We start from the raw sequence: 14,802 nt of genomic DNA, 5'->3' as shown, positions 1-14,802 counted from the left end.
AACTATTAAATTAATAATCTGACACAAAGCAAATTACAAACCTCATAAGTGTTTACTTATAACAGGACACCTTAACTGAAGGTTGGGGAAAGCCTTTTTGAAGAAATGCTACCTGAAACAAAAGGAAGAGTGAGGAAAAGAGTATTCCTGTAAAGGGAACACTTAAAGTTCAAAGAAAAAACAACCTTCCCAATAAAAGGCTACTCTGTCTAGAGAATGATGAAAACATATAATACCACAGCATGAGCTTATGAAGGCATGGACAAAGTCATGCCCATTGGAGAGCAAGTTAAAGATTTTGTATTTTTTTTCCCTTAAGTGGAATTAGTTTTGATTAAAAATGTGGTAGAATCCAATAGATGTTGTCATAACTTATATCACTCAGCTGAGAATTCTGAGGTCATAAAGGATAAAAATATAAATGAAGAGAAAAAAATTGTAGTTGGGGTAAGGTAGGGGATGGAGACTGAAGTTACTACTATCTTGCTATTTTGCCAGATGAACATTGTTTTCCCAATACATTGAAAATCACTACATATCTATATTTAGCGAGGTTGACATTTCCAAGTCTGTGCCCACCTGTTCCAAGATCATGAAAACAAACTTAAATGTATTGTTGAAACACTAGATTAAGCTGTATGTGAGGAAAGAAAAAGTAGTAAGTTTGAAATGACAGCTTTCTCTAATAATTATTGAGTAAAAATAAACATGTCATAGTCATAGGAAGCTAGAAATGCCTATGAGAATTCATATATCACACTATCCTGTTTTCATCAAGACATCACCAAACTGATTAGTATAGTAAATAAGGTTTGCCATTTTTAAAGACATCACAGAAGTTGAGTCAGCAATACGAATTAAACAAACAAACGCTAGAAATATTTGTCTTCTTTCTTTGTAATGTTTCTGGAATATAATTTGCTTGAGGTAAATTTAAGACATAGGTACAGTGGAGGGCAGCAAAGGAATAAATATACTTTTGCTTGAATGCACTGAGGACACACCTAATCTGGCATTGAGTCCACATACTACTCTTAAAACAGAGCAGAAAGGGAAATCAGTAAAAAAAATTAGTAGTAACTTTTTCTACACATTGAGCACCAACCAATTTGATGGAATTTTTTTCAATGTATTGACTTGATGGTTAATTTTGGACATGCACAAAGATATTAATTTAATCATCAGAATAAGTTCACCAATAGAACAAATGCATTTACAAGGTGTTATATCTGCATATAGTAAAACCCTATATGTTAATTAAATTAACTAAAAATATAAACAAAGTGCTCCCTGGTTAGGATAGACTCAGATGTTCTGCTGCAAAGGAGACCCAAAATTAATTCAGTCTCTTAAGAAATAAAAAGGTTTGTTTCTCACTCATGTAATAGTCCAGGGTGGGCGTTTTGGGGCAGTAGGCAGCTACCCACATACCATGATTCACATAGGGGAGCAGTGGCTCCACTATCTTCAGCAAATGACTTCCTGAGTGGCCATGCTCTGGTCATCTCAGTCAGTAGGAAGGCAGAAAAGAATACATACAGAAAGACATCCAAGTTTGGGGCTGCCAGGCACAAATTCAGTTATATAGTGATACTTAGTTCCAAAGAAGGTTGAGATATGTGCTCCCTAGAGATCTGAGTCCTAGCCCAATTCTATAATTTTGGAAGAAGAAGAATATGGATTTTAGTGGACACCTAACCATCTCCAATAAGTGTTTAGAAGAACATAATTCACATATCTAAAAAGGGTTAAAATTTAAGGCCAATCCTCAGTTCTGATATGGGTCTGTGGGATCTCTATCACCTTGGCCAGCAGAGCAACTGTGGGAGCTATGAGAGGGAAGTTCCATCTTGGGGGTGGGTGTTAGCTGCAGCTCTGACACTTAGGGGATGTGTGATTTCAAGTGTTCTCATGACAGCATTTACCTCACAGGATTATGGTGTGAACTGAATGACTTTAAGTAATATAACAAAGTAAAACAAATAACTCAGTGGTGGGTACACAGTGAGAGCTCAACATATAAGAGTTTGTGCCTCTCTTTTCTTCTGCCCAGAAAGGTTCTATCTTGTGATGGAACCATACCTAGACAGCTTCAAGAACATATAGCAGTCCCCTCACAGGCCCCAGCAAATTTAAGGATTAAGATATGTTCACAGATTAGGTAGAATTTAGGGTTATACTTGATGATAATTGGCTTAATCTAAAAAGGCTTGTCCTCACTTTAGTATTCCCAAGTGAGCTGCACACACCAGGAGGAGGATCACTTTATTTTAGCCAGAGACCCATAAGAATCAATGTGGAAGTCCCTGGGCTGGGCTGAAGCCCACAGCCCGTGCTTCCTCCCGCTAAGGGAAAATCCAGATTGCTGTTGGTAAAGTATTACAACTTTAGGACAATATATATTGAGAGAAAGGAAGGAAAGAAAGAAAGAAGGAAGGAAATTGATCCTATATAGTAAACTTCCTCAGCCAACCAAATAGAAATAAAAAATAGGAAAGCTCTGTTAGCAGGTATATTCATCAGAGTTCAGAACCAATAAGATATATATATATAGAGATATATATAGATATATATATATATAAAGGGTAGGTGACAAAGCTACTAAATGATATTTATGAGGAAAGAGAATCAAATTAAACAAGGAAGAATGATCTTTATATAGGCATTGCAGTAGATTATGAAAATCTCTGAATAATTTTACAAAAACTGCCTCCTAAATAAATAATATCTATGTCTTTTTTATGGGAAGGAGAGTTAATATTTATTATTAAACTTACTCTTGTCAAAAGCAGTCAAGAAGGAATTTGGTTTCTAGTTCTGAAAACATGGTAAAATGCAAGCAATGTGATAAATCTTGTGTAAATTGTATTTTTATAAGTTTGCTGTAAATAACATTGAACATTTTCTGATAAATTGTACAGGAAATTGGCATCCTTCACATCTTCTGAGGAACCAAATAGTAATATTAGAATGAAGCATGGCTGAAATTTATGGTAAGCATCAAAGACATGGGATTAATTAGTTTTAAATGAGAAAACTTTATGAAATTGTTATGTTGGTTTTCTGATTAAGAAAATATAATTTAAGCCTAGTCTTATAGAACTAACATATTCCTTCTTTTTGTGGAGGTTGAAATTTTATGGAGATTTAAACCACAAAAGGAATTGACAAACTGTAATGTGTCTAAAGAAGGGAAAACTGTATCTGCATAGAAATTTTTAAAAGTGAACAATGTTTCATTTTTGGTATATTTAGTCAGTAGATATTCTGAAAGCCTGAAATATGCAGGGCTCTGATATATAAGATAGAATCTCAATCCTCAGAGTAACTGTTCTCAGTCTCAGGTTGAGAAATATTCTATAAGATAATAAGTTACCATTTTTCAGCTCATCTAATCAAAATGTTTGCTCTGTTAAGATGCAGTAATTTTGATAATAAATGTAAACCCATGTAACATTGTTCAAAATAGAGTAATGCCAATCAAGGGCCACTATCAAGTCTTTTTCAGACACCCAAGGACTGGAAAATTACTGAAGACAAAAAGTTACAGATTCTCAGAAAAAACACATCCTATAGAAGCATAGCCAGTTCAAATACAACTGTGGACCAAAACACATAAGAACCCACCACCTCTTTCCTGCACCTTGCCCTTCATAGCCCAATAAAAGACTCAAACCCGCATCCTTCAGGGACGACACCATTCTATGCGTCTGGCCCCTTTCTTCCCTTAGAAAGTGAATTAAAACTTTCTTTTCTTCTCACTTCTGTGAATTCTTTCACAACCCGAGTTGGCTCACCTAACAATAATTTCATGAGAGTGCTTCACAGAAAAGGGGGTGGGAGGCAAAAGTATTTCAGACTAACTATATTGAAATCTTTTCTTCCCTGAAATAATTTTACTAATATTGGGCATGAAGAAAAATATGAAAATATAAATGTAAAACCCAAATGTAATGAAGAAATCCAGCATTGATAATATCTCTGTTTTGCTCAAGCGTAATGTCCCTATTCCTATTGTTCTTTTCCTATTGCCACCAGCACTGTGGCTATCCACATTATAGATTCTCTTAATCATGTTATCACTGTTACAGAGATAAACAGCACAATTCTGCTTAGGTTTTGTACAGTGTTAGGTCCCACTTTCCACTTCAGTATAATCTACTGTTTTTCTAAGACATACCTTGTTAACTTCTGCTTTTATCTTTATTTATTTTCTTGAGCTTTCTTTTGCTTGTTCTTTTTTCAGTTTCTTCAACTGGGTATTTAATTTATTTATATTCTTTCATTTTTACTAGTGAAAGAGTTTGTTATGAATTTTCCTGTGACCACTGCTTTAAGTGTATCCCAGGATTTCTTGTATGTAGTAGTTTTATTATTTGATTGACTTCTCTGGTTTCAATCTGTATTTCTCTGTTTCACCCACGATTTGTCTAATAGAAAGAGGAAGGGGCTTTTAATTTCTTCATTTGTTAATAATTTCTAGTTATATTGCACTATCATCAGAGAGTATCGTTTGTTGTATTTATGCTTTATAGGACACCTTGACGTTTTTCTTGTGAAATAATATGTGAAAAACTTTGTAAATGTTCCATAAGCACTGGAAAGGAAGACTATTTTCTAATATCAGGGTCTAAAATTTGTTATATGATGATAAGATCTACTTTATTGATTATGTTGGTTAGGTTTTCTGGCTCCTTATTTATTTTTGGTTTGTCCACTTGTTCTTTCTTGATCTGAGATTGCTGTCTTAAAGTCTCTTATTATTATGGTGTTTCTATATATGTTCTACAGTTTTTACTTCATAAAGGTGGTTGCTATATTATTTGTTCATATATACTCATAAATTACATATTTAAAAATATGAGCATTAAAAAATCTCAATTTTTTTATTAATTTTTAAATTGAATACTGCTTTACAGATATCAAGTTCACATTCTTCTGTTCTTACTGTTTTTATGGGCCTGGAGTACTTTTGTCTATATCATTTGCTTGTTTTCCTGAATCACTTTGTTTTAATCATGTCTCTTGAATACAGCATATAGCTGGGTATTGCTTTTTAAGCCAAAGTGAAAATCAAATTTTTTAACAACTTTAGTTCATTCATATTTGTTGATATGACTAATATGTCTCAATTCTGTTGTCCCAATTGTGTCACTATATTTTTAAAATTTCATGTATTAGATTATACTTGCTACGCTTACTTCTTCACAAAGTGTGCATTATTTGCTCTTTAATTAAATACAATAATTAGGAAGGATCGTATTTTCATTCTAATGGTTACCTTTGAATTTATATCTTTTATAATACAATTTATCCTACATTTTCTTATTTGATATTTTACTCTTTGATTTGTTAGTTTTAGATGGTATATTTTAAATCCTACTTATTGACTTATAGTTGAGTTTATTCTACTTTCTGTTTCCTCTCTTCTCTCATATTTAGTTGCTTTTTTGCTGTTTTGTCATAAAATATAACATCTGTGCATTCATGCCTTTGTTTTTTGTATTTTTTTTGCAATGGACAAGGAAATTTAGTTATTTCTGAAATATACATTTAAAAATAATAACTAGAATTATGACATAACATTATACGAGAACATATAAGATTTTTAGGAATTTCATGTAATGTCTGAAACATTTATATTAACATATTTCCATACTAATAACCCAAAGAAAGTTTAGAATTGGTGTCTTTTTTAAATTTTTTTCAATTTTATTTTATTTATGTTTTTATACAACAGGTTCTTATTAGTTATCAATTTTATACACATCAGTGTATATATGTCAATCCCAATCACCCAGTTCATCACACCACTATCGCTATCCCGCAATGGCTTTCCCCCTTGGTGTCCATACATTTGTTCTCTACATCTGTGTCTCAATTTCTGCCCTGCAAACCAGTTCATCTGTACCATTTTTCTGTTTCCACATACATGCGTTAATATACGATATTTGTTTTTTCTCTTTCTGACTTACTTCACTCTGTATGACAGTCGCTAGATGCACCAACATCTCAACAAATGACCTAATTTTGTTCCTTTTTATTGCTGGGTAATATTCCATTGTATATATGTATCACACTTCTTTACCCATTCTTCTGTCAATGGGCATTTAGGTTGCTTCCATGAGCTGGCTATTGTATATAGTGCTGCAATGAACATTGGGATGCATTGTCTTTTTGAATTATGGTTTTCTCTGGGTATATGCCCAGTAGTGGGATTGCTGGATTACATGGTAATTCTATTTTTAGTTTTTTTAAGGAACCTCCATACTGTTCTCCATAGTAGCAGTATCAATTTACATTCCCACCAACAGTGCAAGAGGGTTCTCTTTTCTCCACACCCTCTCCAACATTTGTTGTCTGTAGATTTTCTGATGATGCTCATTCTAACTGGTGTAAGGTGATATGTCATTGTAGTTTTGATTTGCATTTCTCTAATAATTAGTGATGTTGAGCAGCTTTTCATGTGCTTCTTGGCCATCTTCTTTGGATATGTCTTCTTCGGATAAATGTCTATTTAAGTCTTCTGCCCATTTTTGGATTGGGTTGTTTGTTTCTTCAATATTGAGCTGCATGAGCTGTTTATATATTTTGGAGATTAATCCTTTGTCTGTTGATTTGTTTGCAAAGATTTTCTCCAATTCTGAGGGTTATATTTTCATCTTGTTTATAGTTTCCTTTGCCATGCAAAAGCTATTAAGTTTCATTAGGTCTCATTTGTTTCTTTTTGTTTTTATTTCCATGACTCTAGGAGGTGGATCAAAAAAGATCTGGCTGTGATTTATGTCAAAGAGTGTTCTTCCTATGTTTTCCTCTAAGAATTTTATAGTGTGTGGTCTTATATTTAGGTCTCAAAACCATTTTGAGTTTATTGTTGTATATGGTGTTAGGGAGTGTTCTAATTTCATTCTTTTACATGTAGCTGTCTAGTTTTCCCAGCATGACTTATTGAAGAGACTGTCTATTCTCCATTGTATATCCTTGCCTCCTTTGTCATAGATCAGTTGACCATATGTGCATGGGTTTATCACTGGGCTTTCTTTCTTGTTCCATTGACCTATGCTTCTCTTTTTGTGCCAGTACCATATTGTCTTGATTACTGTAGGTTTGTAGTATAGTCTGAAGTGAGGGAGTCTGATTCCCCCAGCTCCGGGTCTTTCCCTCAAGACTGCTTTGGCTATAGGGGGTCTTTTGTGTCTCCATACAAATTTTAAGATTTTTTGTTCTAGTTCCATAAAAATTGCCATTAGTAATTTGATAGGGATTGCATTGAATCTGTAGATTCCTTTGCGTAGTATAGTCATTTTCACAATATTGATTCTTCCAATCCAAGAACATGGTATATTTCTCCATCTGTTGGTCTCATCTTTAATTTATTTCACCAGTCTCTTATACTTTTCTGCATACAGGTCTTTTGTCTTGCTAGGTAGGTTTATTCCTAGGTATTTTATTTTTTTTTTGGCAATGGTAAATGGGAGTGTTTCCTAAATTTCTCTTTCAGATTTTTCATCATTAGTGTATAGGAATGCAAGAGATTTCTGTGCATTAATTTTGTATCCTGCAATTTTACCAAATTCATTGATTAGCTCTAGTAGTTTTCTGGTGGCATTTTTAGGATTCTCTATGTATAGTATCATGTCATCTGAAAACAGTGACAGTTTTACTTCTTCTTTTCTGATTTGTATTCCTTTTATTTATTTTCCTTCTCTGATTGCTGTGGCTAGGACTTCCAAAACTATGTTGAATAATAGGGGTGAGAGTGGGCATGCTTGTCTTCTTCCTGATCTTAGAGGAAATGCTTTCAGTTTTTCACCATTGAGAACAATGTTGGCTCTGGGTTTGTCATATATGGCCTTTATTATGTTGAGGTAAGTTTCCTCTGTACCTACTTTCTGAAGGGTTTTATCATAAATGGGTGTTGAATTTTGTCAAAAGCTTTCTCTGCATCTATTAAGATGATCATATAGTTTTGTTGTTCAGTTTGTTAATATGTTGTATCACATTGATTGATTTGTGTATACTGTAGAATCCTTGCAATCTTGGGATAACTCCCACTTGATCATGGTGTATAATCCTTTTAATGTGTTGTTGGGTTCTGTTTGGTATTATTTTGTTGAGGATTTTTGCATGTATATTCATCAGTGATATTGGTCTGTAATTTTCTTTTTTTGTAGTATCTTTCTCTGGTGTTCATATCAGGGTAATGGTGGCCTCCTAGAATGAGTTTGAGAGTGTTCCTTCCTCTGAAATTTGTTCGAAGAGTTTGACAAGGATGGGTGTTAGCTCTTCTCTAAATGTTTTGAAAGAATTCGCCTGTGAAGCCATCTGGTCCTGAACTTTTGTTTCTTGGAAGATTTTAAATCACAGTTTCAATTTCATTACTTGTGAATGGTCTGTTCATATTTTCTTCTTCTTCCTGGTTCAGTCTTGGAAGGTTATACCTTTCTAAGAATTTGTCCATTTCTTCCTGGTTGTCCATTTTATTGGCATAGAGTTGCTTGTAGTAGTCTCTTTGGATGATTTGTATTTCTGTGGTGTCTGTTGTAACTTCTACTTTTTCATTTCTAATTTTATTGATTTGAGTCCTCTCCCTCTTTTTCTTGAAGAGGCTGGCTAATGGTTTATCAATTTTGTTTATCTTCTCAAAGAACCAGCTTTTAGTTTTATTGATCTTTGCTATTGTTTTCTTTGTTTCTATTTCATTTATTTCTGCTCTGATCTTTATGGTTTCTTTCCTTCTGCTAAATTTGGATTTTGTTAGTTTTCCTTTCGGTGTAAGGTTAGATTGTTTATTTGAGATTTTTCTTGTTTCTTGAGGTAGGCTTGTATAGCTATAAACTTCCCTCTTAGAACTTCTTTTGCTGAATCCCATAGGTTTTGGATCATCGTGTTTTCATTGTCATTTGTCTCTAGGTATTTGTTGATTTCCTCTTTGATTTCTTCAGTGATCTCTTGGTTATTTAGTAACGTATTGTTTAGCCTCCATGTGTTTGTGTTTTTTTTTACATTTTTTTCCGTGTAATTCATTTCTAGTCTCATAGCGTTGTGGTCAGAAAAGATGGTTGATGGTTCTTAAATTTACTGAGGCTTGATTTGTGACCCAAGATGTGATCTATCCTGGTGAATATTCTGTGCACCCTTGAGAAGAAAGTGTAATCTGCTGTTTTTGGTTGGAATGTCCTATAAATATCAATTAAATCTATCTGGTCTATTGTGTCATTTAAAGCTTCTGGTTTCCTTATTTATTCTCATTTTGGATGATCTGTCCATTGGTATAAGTGAGGTGTTAAAGTCTCCCACTATTACTGTGTTACTGTCGATTTCCTCTTTTATAGCTGTTAACAGTTGCCTTATGTATTGTGGTGCTTCTATGTTGGGAGCATATATATTTATAATTTTTATATCTTCTTCTTGGATTGATCCCTTGATCATTATGTAGTGTCCTTCCTTGTCTCTTGTAACATTCTTTATTTTAAAGTCTATGTTATCTGATATGAGTATTGCTACTCCAGCTTTCTTTTGATTTCCATTTGCATGGAATATCTTTTTCCATCCTCTCACTTTCAGTCTGTATGTGTCCCTAGGTCTGAAGTGGGTCTCTTGTAGATAGCATATATATGGGTCTGGTTTTTGTATCCATTCAGCAAGCTTGTGTCTTTTGGTTGGAGCATTTAATCCTTTCACGTTTAAGGTAATTATCGATATGTATGTTCCTATGACCATTTTCTTAATTGTTTTAGGTTTGTTTTTGTAGGTCCTTTTCTTCTCTTGTGTTTCCCACTTAGAGAATTTCCTTTAGCATTTGTTGTAGAGCTTGTTTGGTAGTGTTGCATTCTCTTAGCTTTTTCTTGTCTGTAAAGCTTTTGATTTCTCCAACGAATCTGAATGAGATCCTTGCCAGGTAGAGTAATTTTGGTTGTAGGTTCTTCCCTTTCATCACTTTAAGTATATTATACCACGCTTTTCTGGCTTGTATAGTTTCTGCTGAGAAATCAGTTGTTAACCTTATGGGTGTTCCCTTGTATGTTATTTGTCATTTTTCTCTTGCTGCTTTCATTTCTTTGTCTTCAATTTTTGCCAATTTGATTACTATGTGTCTCGGCATTATTTTCCTGGGTTTATCCTATATGTGACTCACTGCACTTCCTGGACTTAGGTCACTATTTCCTTTTCCATGTTAGGGAAATTTTTGACTATAATCTCTTTAAATGCATTCTCAGGTCCTTTCTCCTTCTGTGACCTCTGTAATGTGAATGTTGTTGCATTTAATGTTGTCCAGAGGTCTCTTTGGCTGTCTTCATTTCTTTACATTCTTCTTTCTTTATTCACTGCTTGCAGCAGTGAATTCCACCATTCTGTCTTCTAGGTAGCTTATCCTTTCTTCTGCCTCAGTTATTCTGCTATTGATTCCTTCTAGTGTAGTTTTCCTTTCTGTTATTGTATTGTTCATCTCTGTTTGTTTGTTCTTTAATTCTTCCAGGTCATTATTAAACCTTTCTTGCCATATTTTTGATCTTTGCTTCCACTGTTTTTGCCGAGGTCCTTGATCATCTTCACTATCATTATTCTGAATTCTTTTTCTGGAAGGTTGCCTATCTCCACTTCATTCAGTTGTTTTTCTGGGGTTTTATCTTGTTCCTTCATCTGGTACATAGCTGTCTACCTTTTCATCTTGTCTATCTTTCTGTGAATCTGTTTAGTGCACTTTGATAGAAGTACAAGGTAAATATATATATGCATTTATTTTTATATGTATATGTATATATATCGAGGTCTTTGCTTTCATTGGTGTTTTTAACCTAGTTAGGAACATAGGACATATCCTTTAAAATATTTAGAAATATAGGGGTGCCTGCTTAGTGCTAAATTGGTGTTTTTTTAAAAAATAAATTTTATATTCATCTGCGTTGGGTCTCAGTTGCAGTATGTGTGATCTTCGTTTAGACATGTAGGATCTTTCATTGTAGTGGGCTCTTTGTTGGGGCATGTGGACTTCTCTCTAGTTGTGGCATGTGGGGTTTTTCTCCCTGGTTGTGTCATGGGGGCTCCAGGGCATGTGAGCTCTGTAGTTTCTGGCACATGGGCTCTCTCATTGAGGTGTATGAGCTCAGTAGTTGTGGTGCACAGGCTTATTTGCCCTGTGGCAAAAGGGATCTTAGTTCCCTGACCAGGGATCTAACCTGCATCCCCTCCTTCAGAAGCCTTCTTTGTTTTTCATCCTCTCTGATCAGCCCTGTAATCTCTCTCCATTTAGCGGTATCATTTTGTAGTCCTGCCAGTCGACAAAGCTCCCAGGGGTGACATTTGTTCATTGGACACCTTGCCCTGGGCTCACGGGTGCTCTGCACTCTGCCCCAAGGTGCTCAGCCAGCCCCCCTGCTCGCAGCCTGTGGCCAGCACTGCCTGTGCCCCCTCTGCTCTGCACTCCAACCCACTATCAGCTGCCTTTCCATGCCTTTGTTTTTGTCTTAGATCTACATTTGTATTTGTTAAAAAGCTCATCATCAGTCCTTTGCTGAGGTTTTCCCATTTATCTATTGACTGAATGAAGCTAATCTAGTAAATTCTTCATGGAGGGCTCATGGGCAGAGAATGTTTTACGTTGTGTATGTTTAAAACTGTTTTTTTAAAGACTTGGTATTTGACAAGCACATTAGCTGGCAATAAAAATCTGTTTTCATACCTTCATTCATTGAGATTTATTATTCTAAAGTTACTCAGTTGTTGCCTTTCCTTGTGTGTTGTTTTTAAAAAGTCTAATGGTCTTGTAAATTATTTGATCTTTTGCCCGGAGGCCTTGATACGCTTTCGGATTTTTTTAAGTCTAATAATTTTAGTAGGATACACCTTGGAGATGATAATTCTGGGTTAATTTTCCTAGGTCCCTAATGGGCCTTTTCAATATGTATATTTTACATTCTTTTATTTCTGGAAAGTTTTGTTCAGTTATATTTTTAAATATTAATTCTGTTCTATTGTTTAGTTTTCCTTTTCAGAGACTCTGATTGTACCTATGTTATTCCCATTTTGTCTACCTTCCATGTGCATTACTTCATCTTTGGGTATTTTACCTCTTTTCTTATCTCATTTTCATTTTGTTAGTTATTTTCTTGACTTTCTTCAACAGTCTTCAGTTGAGAAATATTTCTGTATTTCTTCTATTTTGTTCCTGAGTACAATCAACTCATTTTATTGCTTCCAGGGTTTTGTTTCTATTCTGATTCAAAGTGGTAATCTACTTTAGCATCTATAATTTTCTTCTGCTTTATTTTTCTACTTTGAAAAAGAGTTTTGTCAGTCAAGATGTGCTAAATCATATTTTCTGTTATGTTATGGTAATTTTGACTAGATTTATCCAGTTTCTTCTGTTCATTCTGTAGATTTAGGGTGGTTTACAAGATTAATGTTTACAATGGCATATTCTGTCACTGGTCCAAAGTTTAGATTCTTTAGTGAATTTTTGTCTTTTTTGCACGTGTATTTGGTTGAGGGTGGAACTGTGTTTTTCCTCTTTTGCTTTTTCTCTTTCCACATAATCACCAAAGATTCTTCTCCATCACTTTTGTCCTTTCTTCCCCCTCCCAACCATAAGTTCAACAGGGCTGTCATTTCAAGTAGTACATATTTGTAAATGACTTCTTTGCCATGCATGCTCTGATCTACCAAGGCACATTGTTAGTATTTTCTGACTTAAGAGTGAATGTAATCTTTCTGGCAGTATTTTGGCTCAACTTTAGTCCTGTCATCAGCTGTCTTCTTCTTTCTTCCCTGCACTTTTGCTTAGACTGCTCTTGCTTGACCTCAAATTCTTATGATATAATGGAAACATAAGAGGTCATTTTGTGATTTTTCTTCTTCTGCTTTTTTCTTATTTCTTTTTTGGTTCCATTTATTTATTTATTTGCCTGTATTGGATCTTAGTTGCTGTGCACGGGCTTTCTCTAGTTGTGACAAGTGGGGGCTACCCTTCATTGTGGAGCATGAGCTCTAGGCATGTGGACTTCAGTAGTTGTGGCTCCCAGGCTCTAGAACGCATGCTCAGTCATTGTGGCTCATGGGTCCAGAATGCAGACTCAGTAGTTGTGGCTCACACACTTAGTTGCTCTGCAGCATGTGGTACCTTCCCTGTCCAGGGCTTGAATCCATGTCCCCTGCCTTGGCAGGCAGATTCTTAACCACTGAGCCACGAGGGAAGTCCGGTTCCAGTTATTTTAAAATTAAGTGATACTCTAAGTACATTGAGTGTGTCCTTCACGTGTAGTTTTCATTGTCTTGCTTTTCTCTATTATTCTATAGGAAATAGTGAGGGATGTGGACTTAAGCATTACTAGTTTTCCAGCTACCATATTTGCTTCTCTTTTCCATTAGAAACCAGAGTTGAAACACTCCCTACAGAAAGTATCTAGAAGACATTACTCAAATGCTCCAATAAAAAGCACATTTAGCAATGAAGAATGTAGCTTCTTTATGAAAGTAGCTTCCAAGTTCAAACTTGGAAGAGGCCTTAGTGATTACCTGGTATGACCAGAAATTAGAAACTTAATTAAATAAAATAACTCTTTAAAATTGTCACAGATATTGACTGAGTCATTACCAGAAGCCAGGTCTCCTGATTCTCAGTCCAGTGCTGCTTTTTATCTTGTTTGTTTTTTAATATTCAATGCATATTCATTTATTTTACTCTTACAAAATAAATTGCCCACCCCTCTGCCTCATCCCCCTAAAACAATTTAGTTTTACAAACGTTAAGAATTTTAAACTAAATGAAGATAAACAATTGCAGAACAATTATTTTTCAATGTAGCTGTCATAATTACTAGAGTTTAAATCTCCTAAAAGTGACCAGTGTCCAGGCAATTTATAAGGAAATCCTGCTTATCAGCCAAAAGGAAAATTCCATATTACAAGTTAGCAAATTCTAGTACAAAAGTAGTCTGTGTGATGGAATAATCTTTTCTTTTAAAAATATGGAATGCTTCGTGAATTTGTGTGTCACCCTTGCTCAGAGGTCATGATAATCTTCTCTGTATTGTTTCAATTTTTTACCTATGTGCTGCTGAAGTAAGCACCCGTTTTGTTTATCATGCCTTAATGCTTAGTTTGCATGAGATATAATTTCCAGCAAGTGTTTTGAAACATTGAAAATGATTATCGACCTATATTTCCACATTTATACCTTGGTGGGCCTTTGTGGACTCATGAAATAGATAAGTTTTTAGATCCCTTTAACATTCCTTGTCTTTCTGACAGTACATAACACATCATCATATTGTGTAATAGAAGCCCAAGAACACCTATCTCATTATAAATATGCTAATTGACACAAAAGAATTTGGATTTTGATGTATTCATACAGAAATTTCTCTTCCATTATTAAAAAAATGAGTAAGTTTACATATATGAAGATAGGGTAAAGACTGACAAAGATGGACTTTTCAGCTCTCACATACTTGAGCCTCTTTTTAGTACAGGATTTAAATCTAAGATGAAATAAACAGATTGGCACTTATTTGTCACTACCATCACCTATGGGTATTACATACCTTGCTGCACACTGCTTTGCTTTAGAAGGGAAGAAGATAAGACCCTGTCTTTATAAACTGGTTTTTATGTAAGTGACATTTTCTCAAGTTGTCAGCATTTAATTTTCCACTGACACACTTACAAGTTTTCATGAACAGTTGAATGCAAAGTTGACAGTAACACTGAATGAAGCATGGTTTCCCTATTAAAGCCTTTGGTACCAAGACAATGGCAAATAATAAAAACTTACCACTGGCCCATTTCCACAGTGAAGTTTCT

General features: G+C 34.7%; 1 non-coding gene across 1 annotated transcript; it reads right to left on the bottom strand.

Moving 5' to 3' along the window:
• Positions 1-13,961: 13,961 nt before the first annotated feature.
• On the bottom strand, positions 13,962-14,069 carry LOC117307764 (U6 spliceosomal RNA). Its single transcript, XR_004521643.1, has one exon. It is a non-coding gene; the product is annotated as a U6 spliceosomal RNA (small nuclear RNA).
• Between the last annotated feature and the right edge of the window lie 733 nt (positions 14,070-14,802).

This window comes from Tursiops truncatus, chromosome 13 (genome assembly GCF_011762595.2).
Source record: "Tursiops truncatus isolate mTurTru1 chromosome 13, mTurTru1.mat.Y, whole genome shotgun sequence".
NCBI lineage: Eukaryota > Metazoa > Chordata > Mammalia > Artiodactyla > Delphinidae > Tursiops > Tursiops truncatus.
The sequence above is the reverse complement of the archived record's forward strand: the minus strand, read 5'-3'. Positions and strand labels throughout refer to the sequence as shown.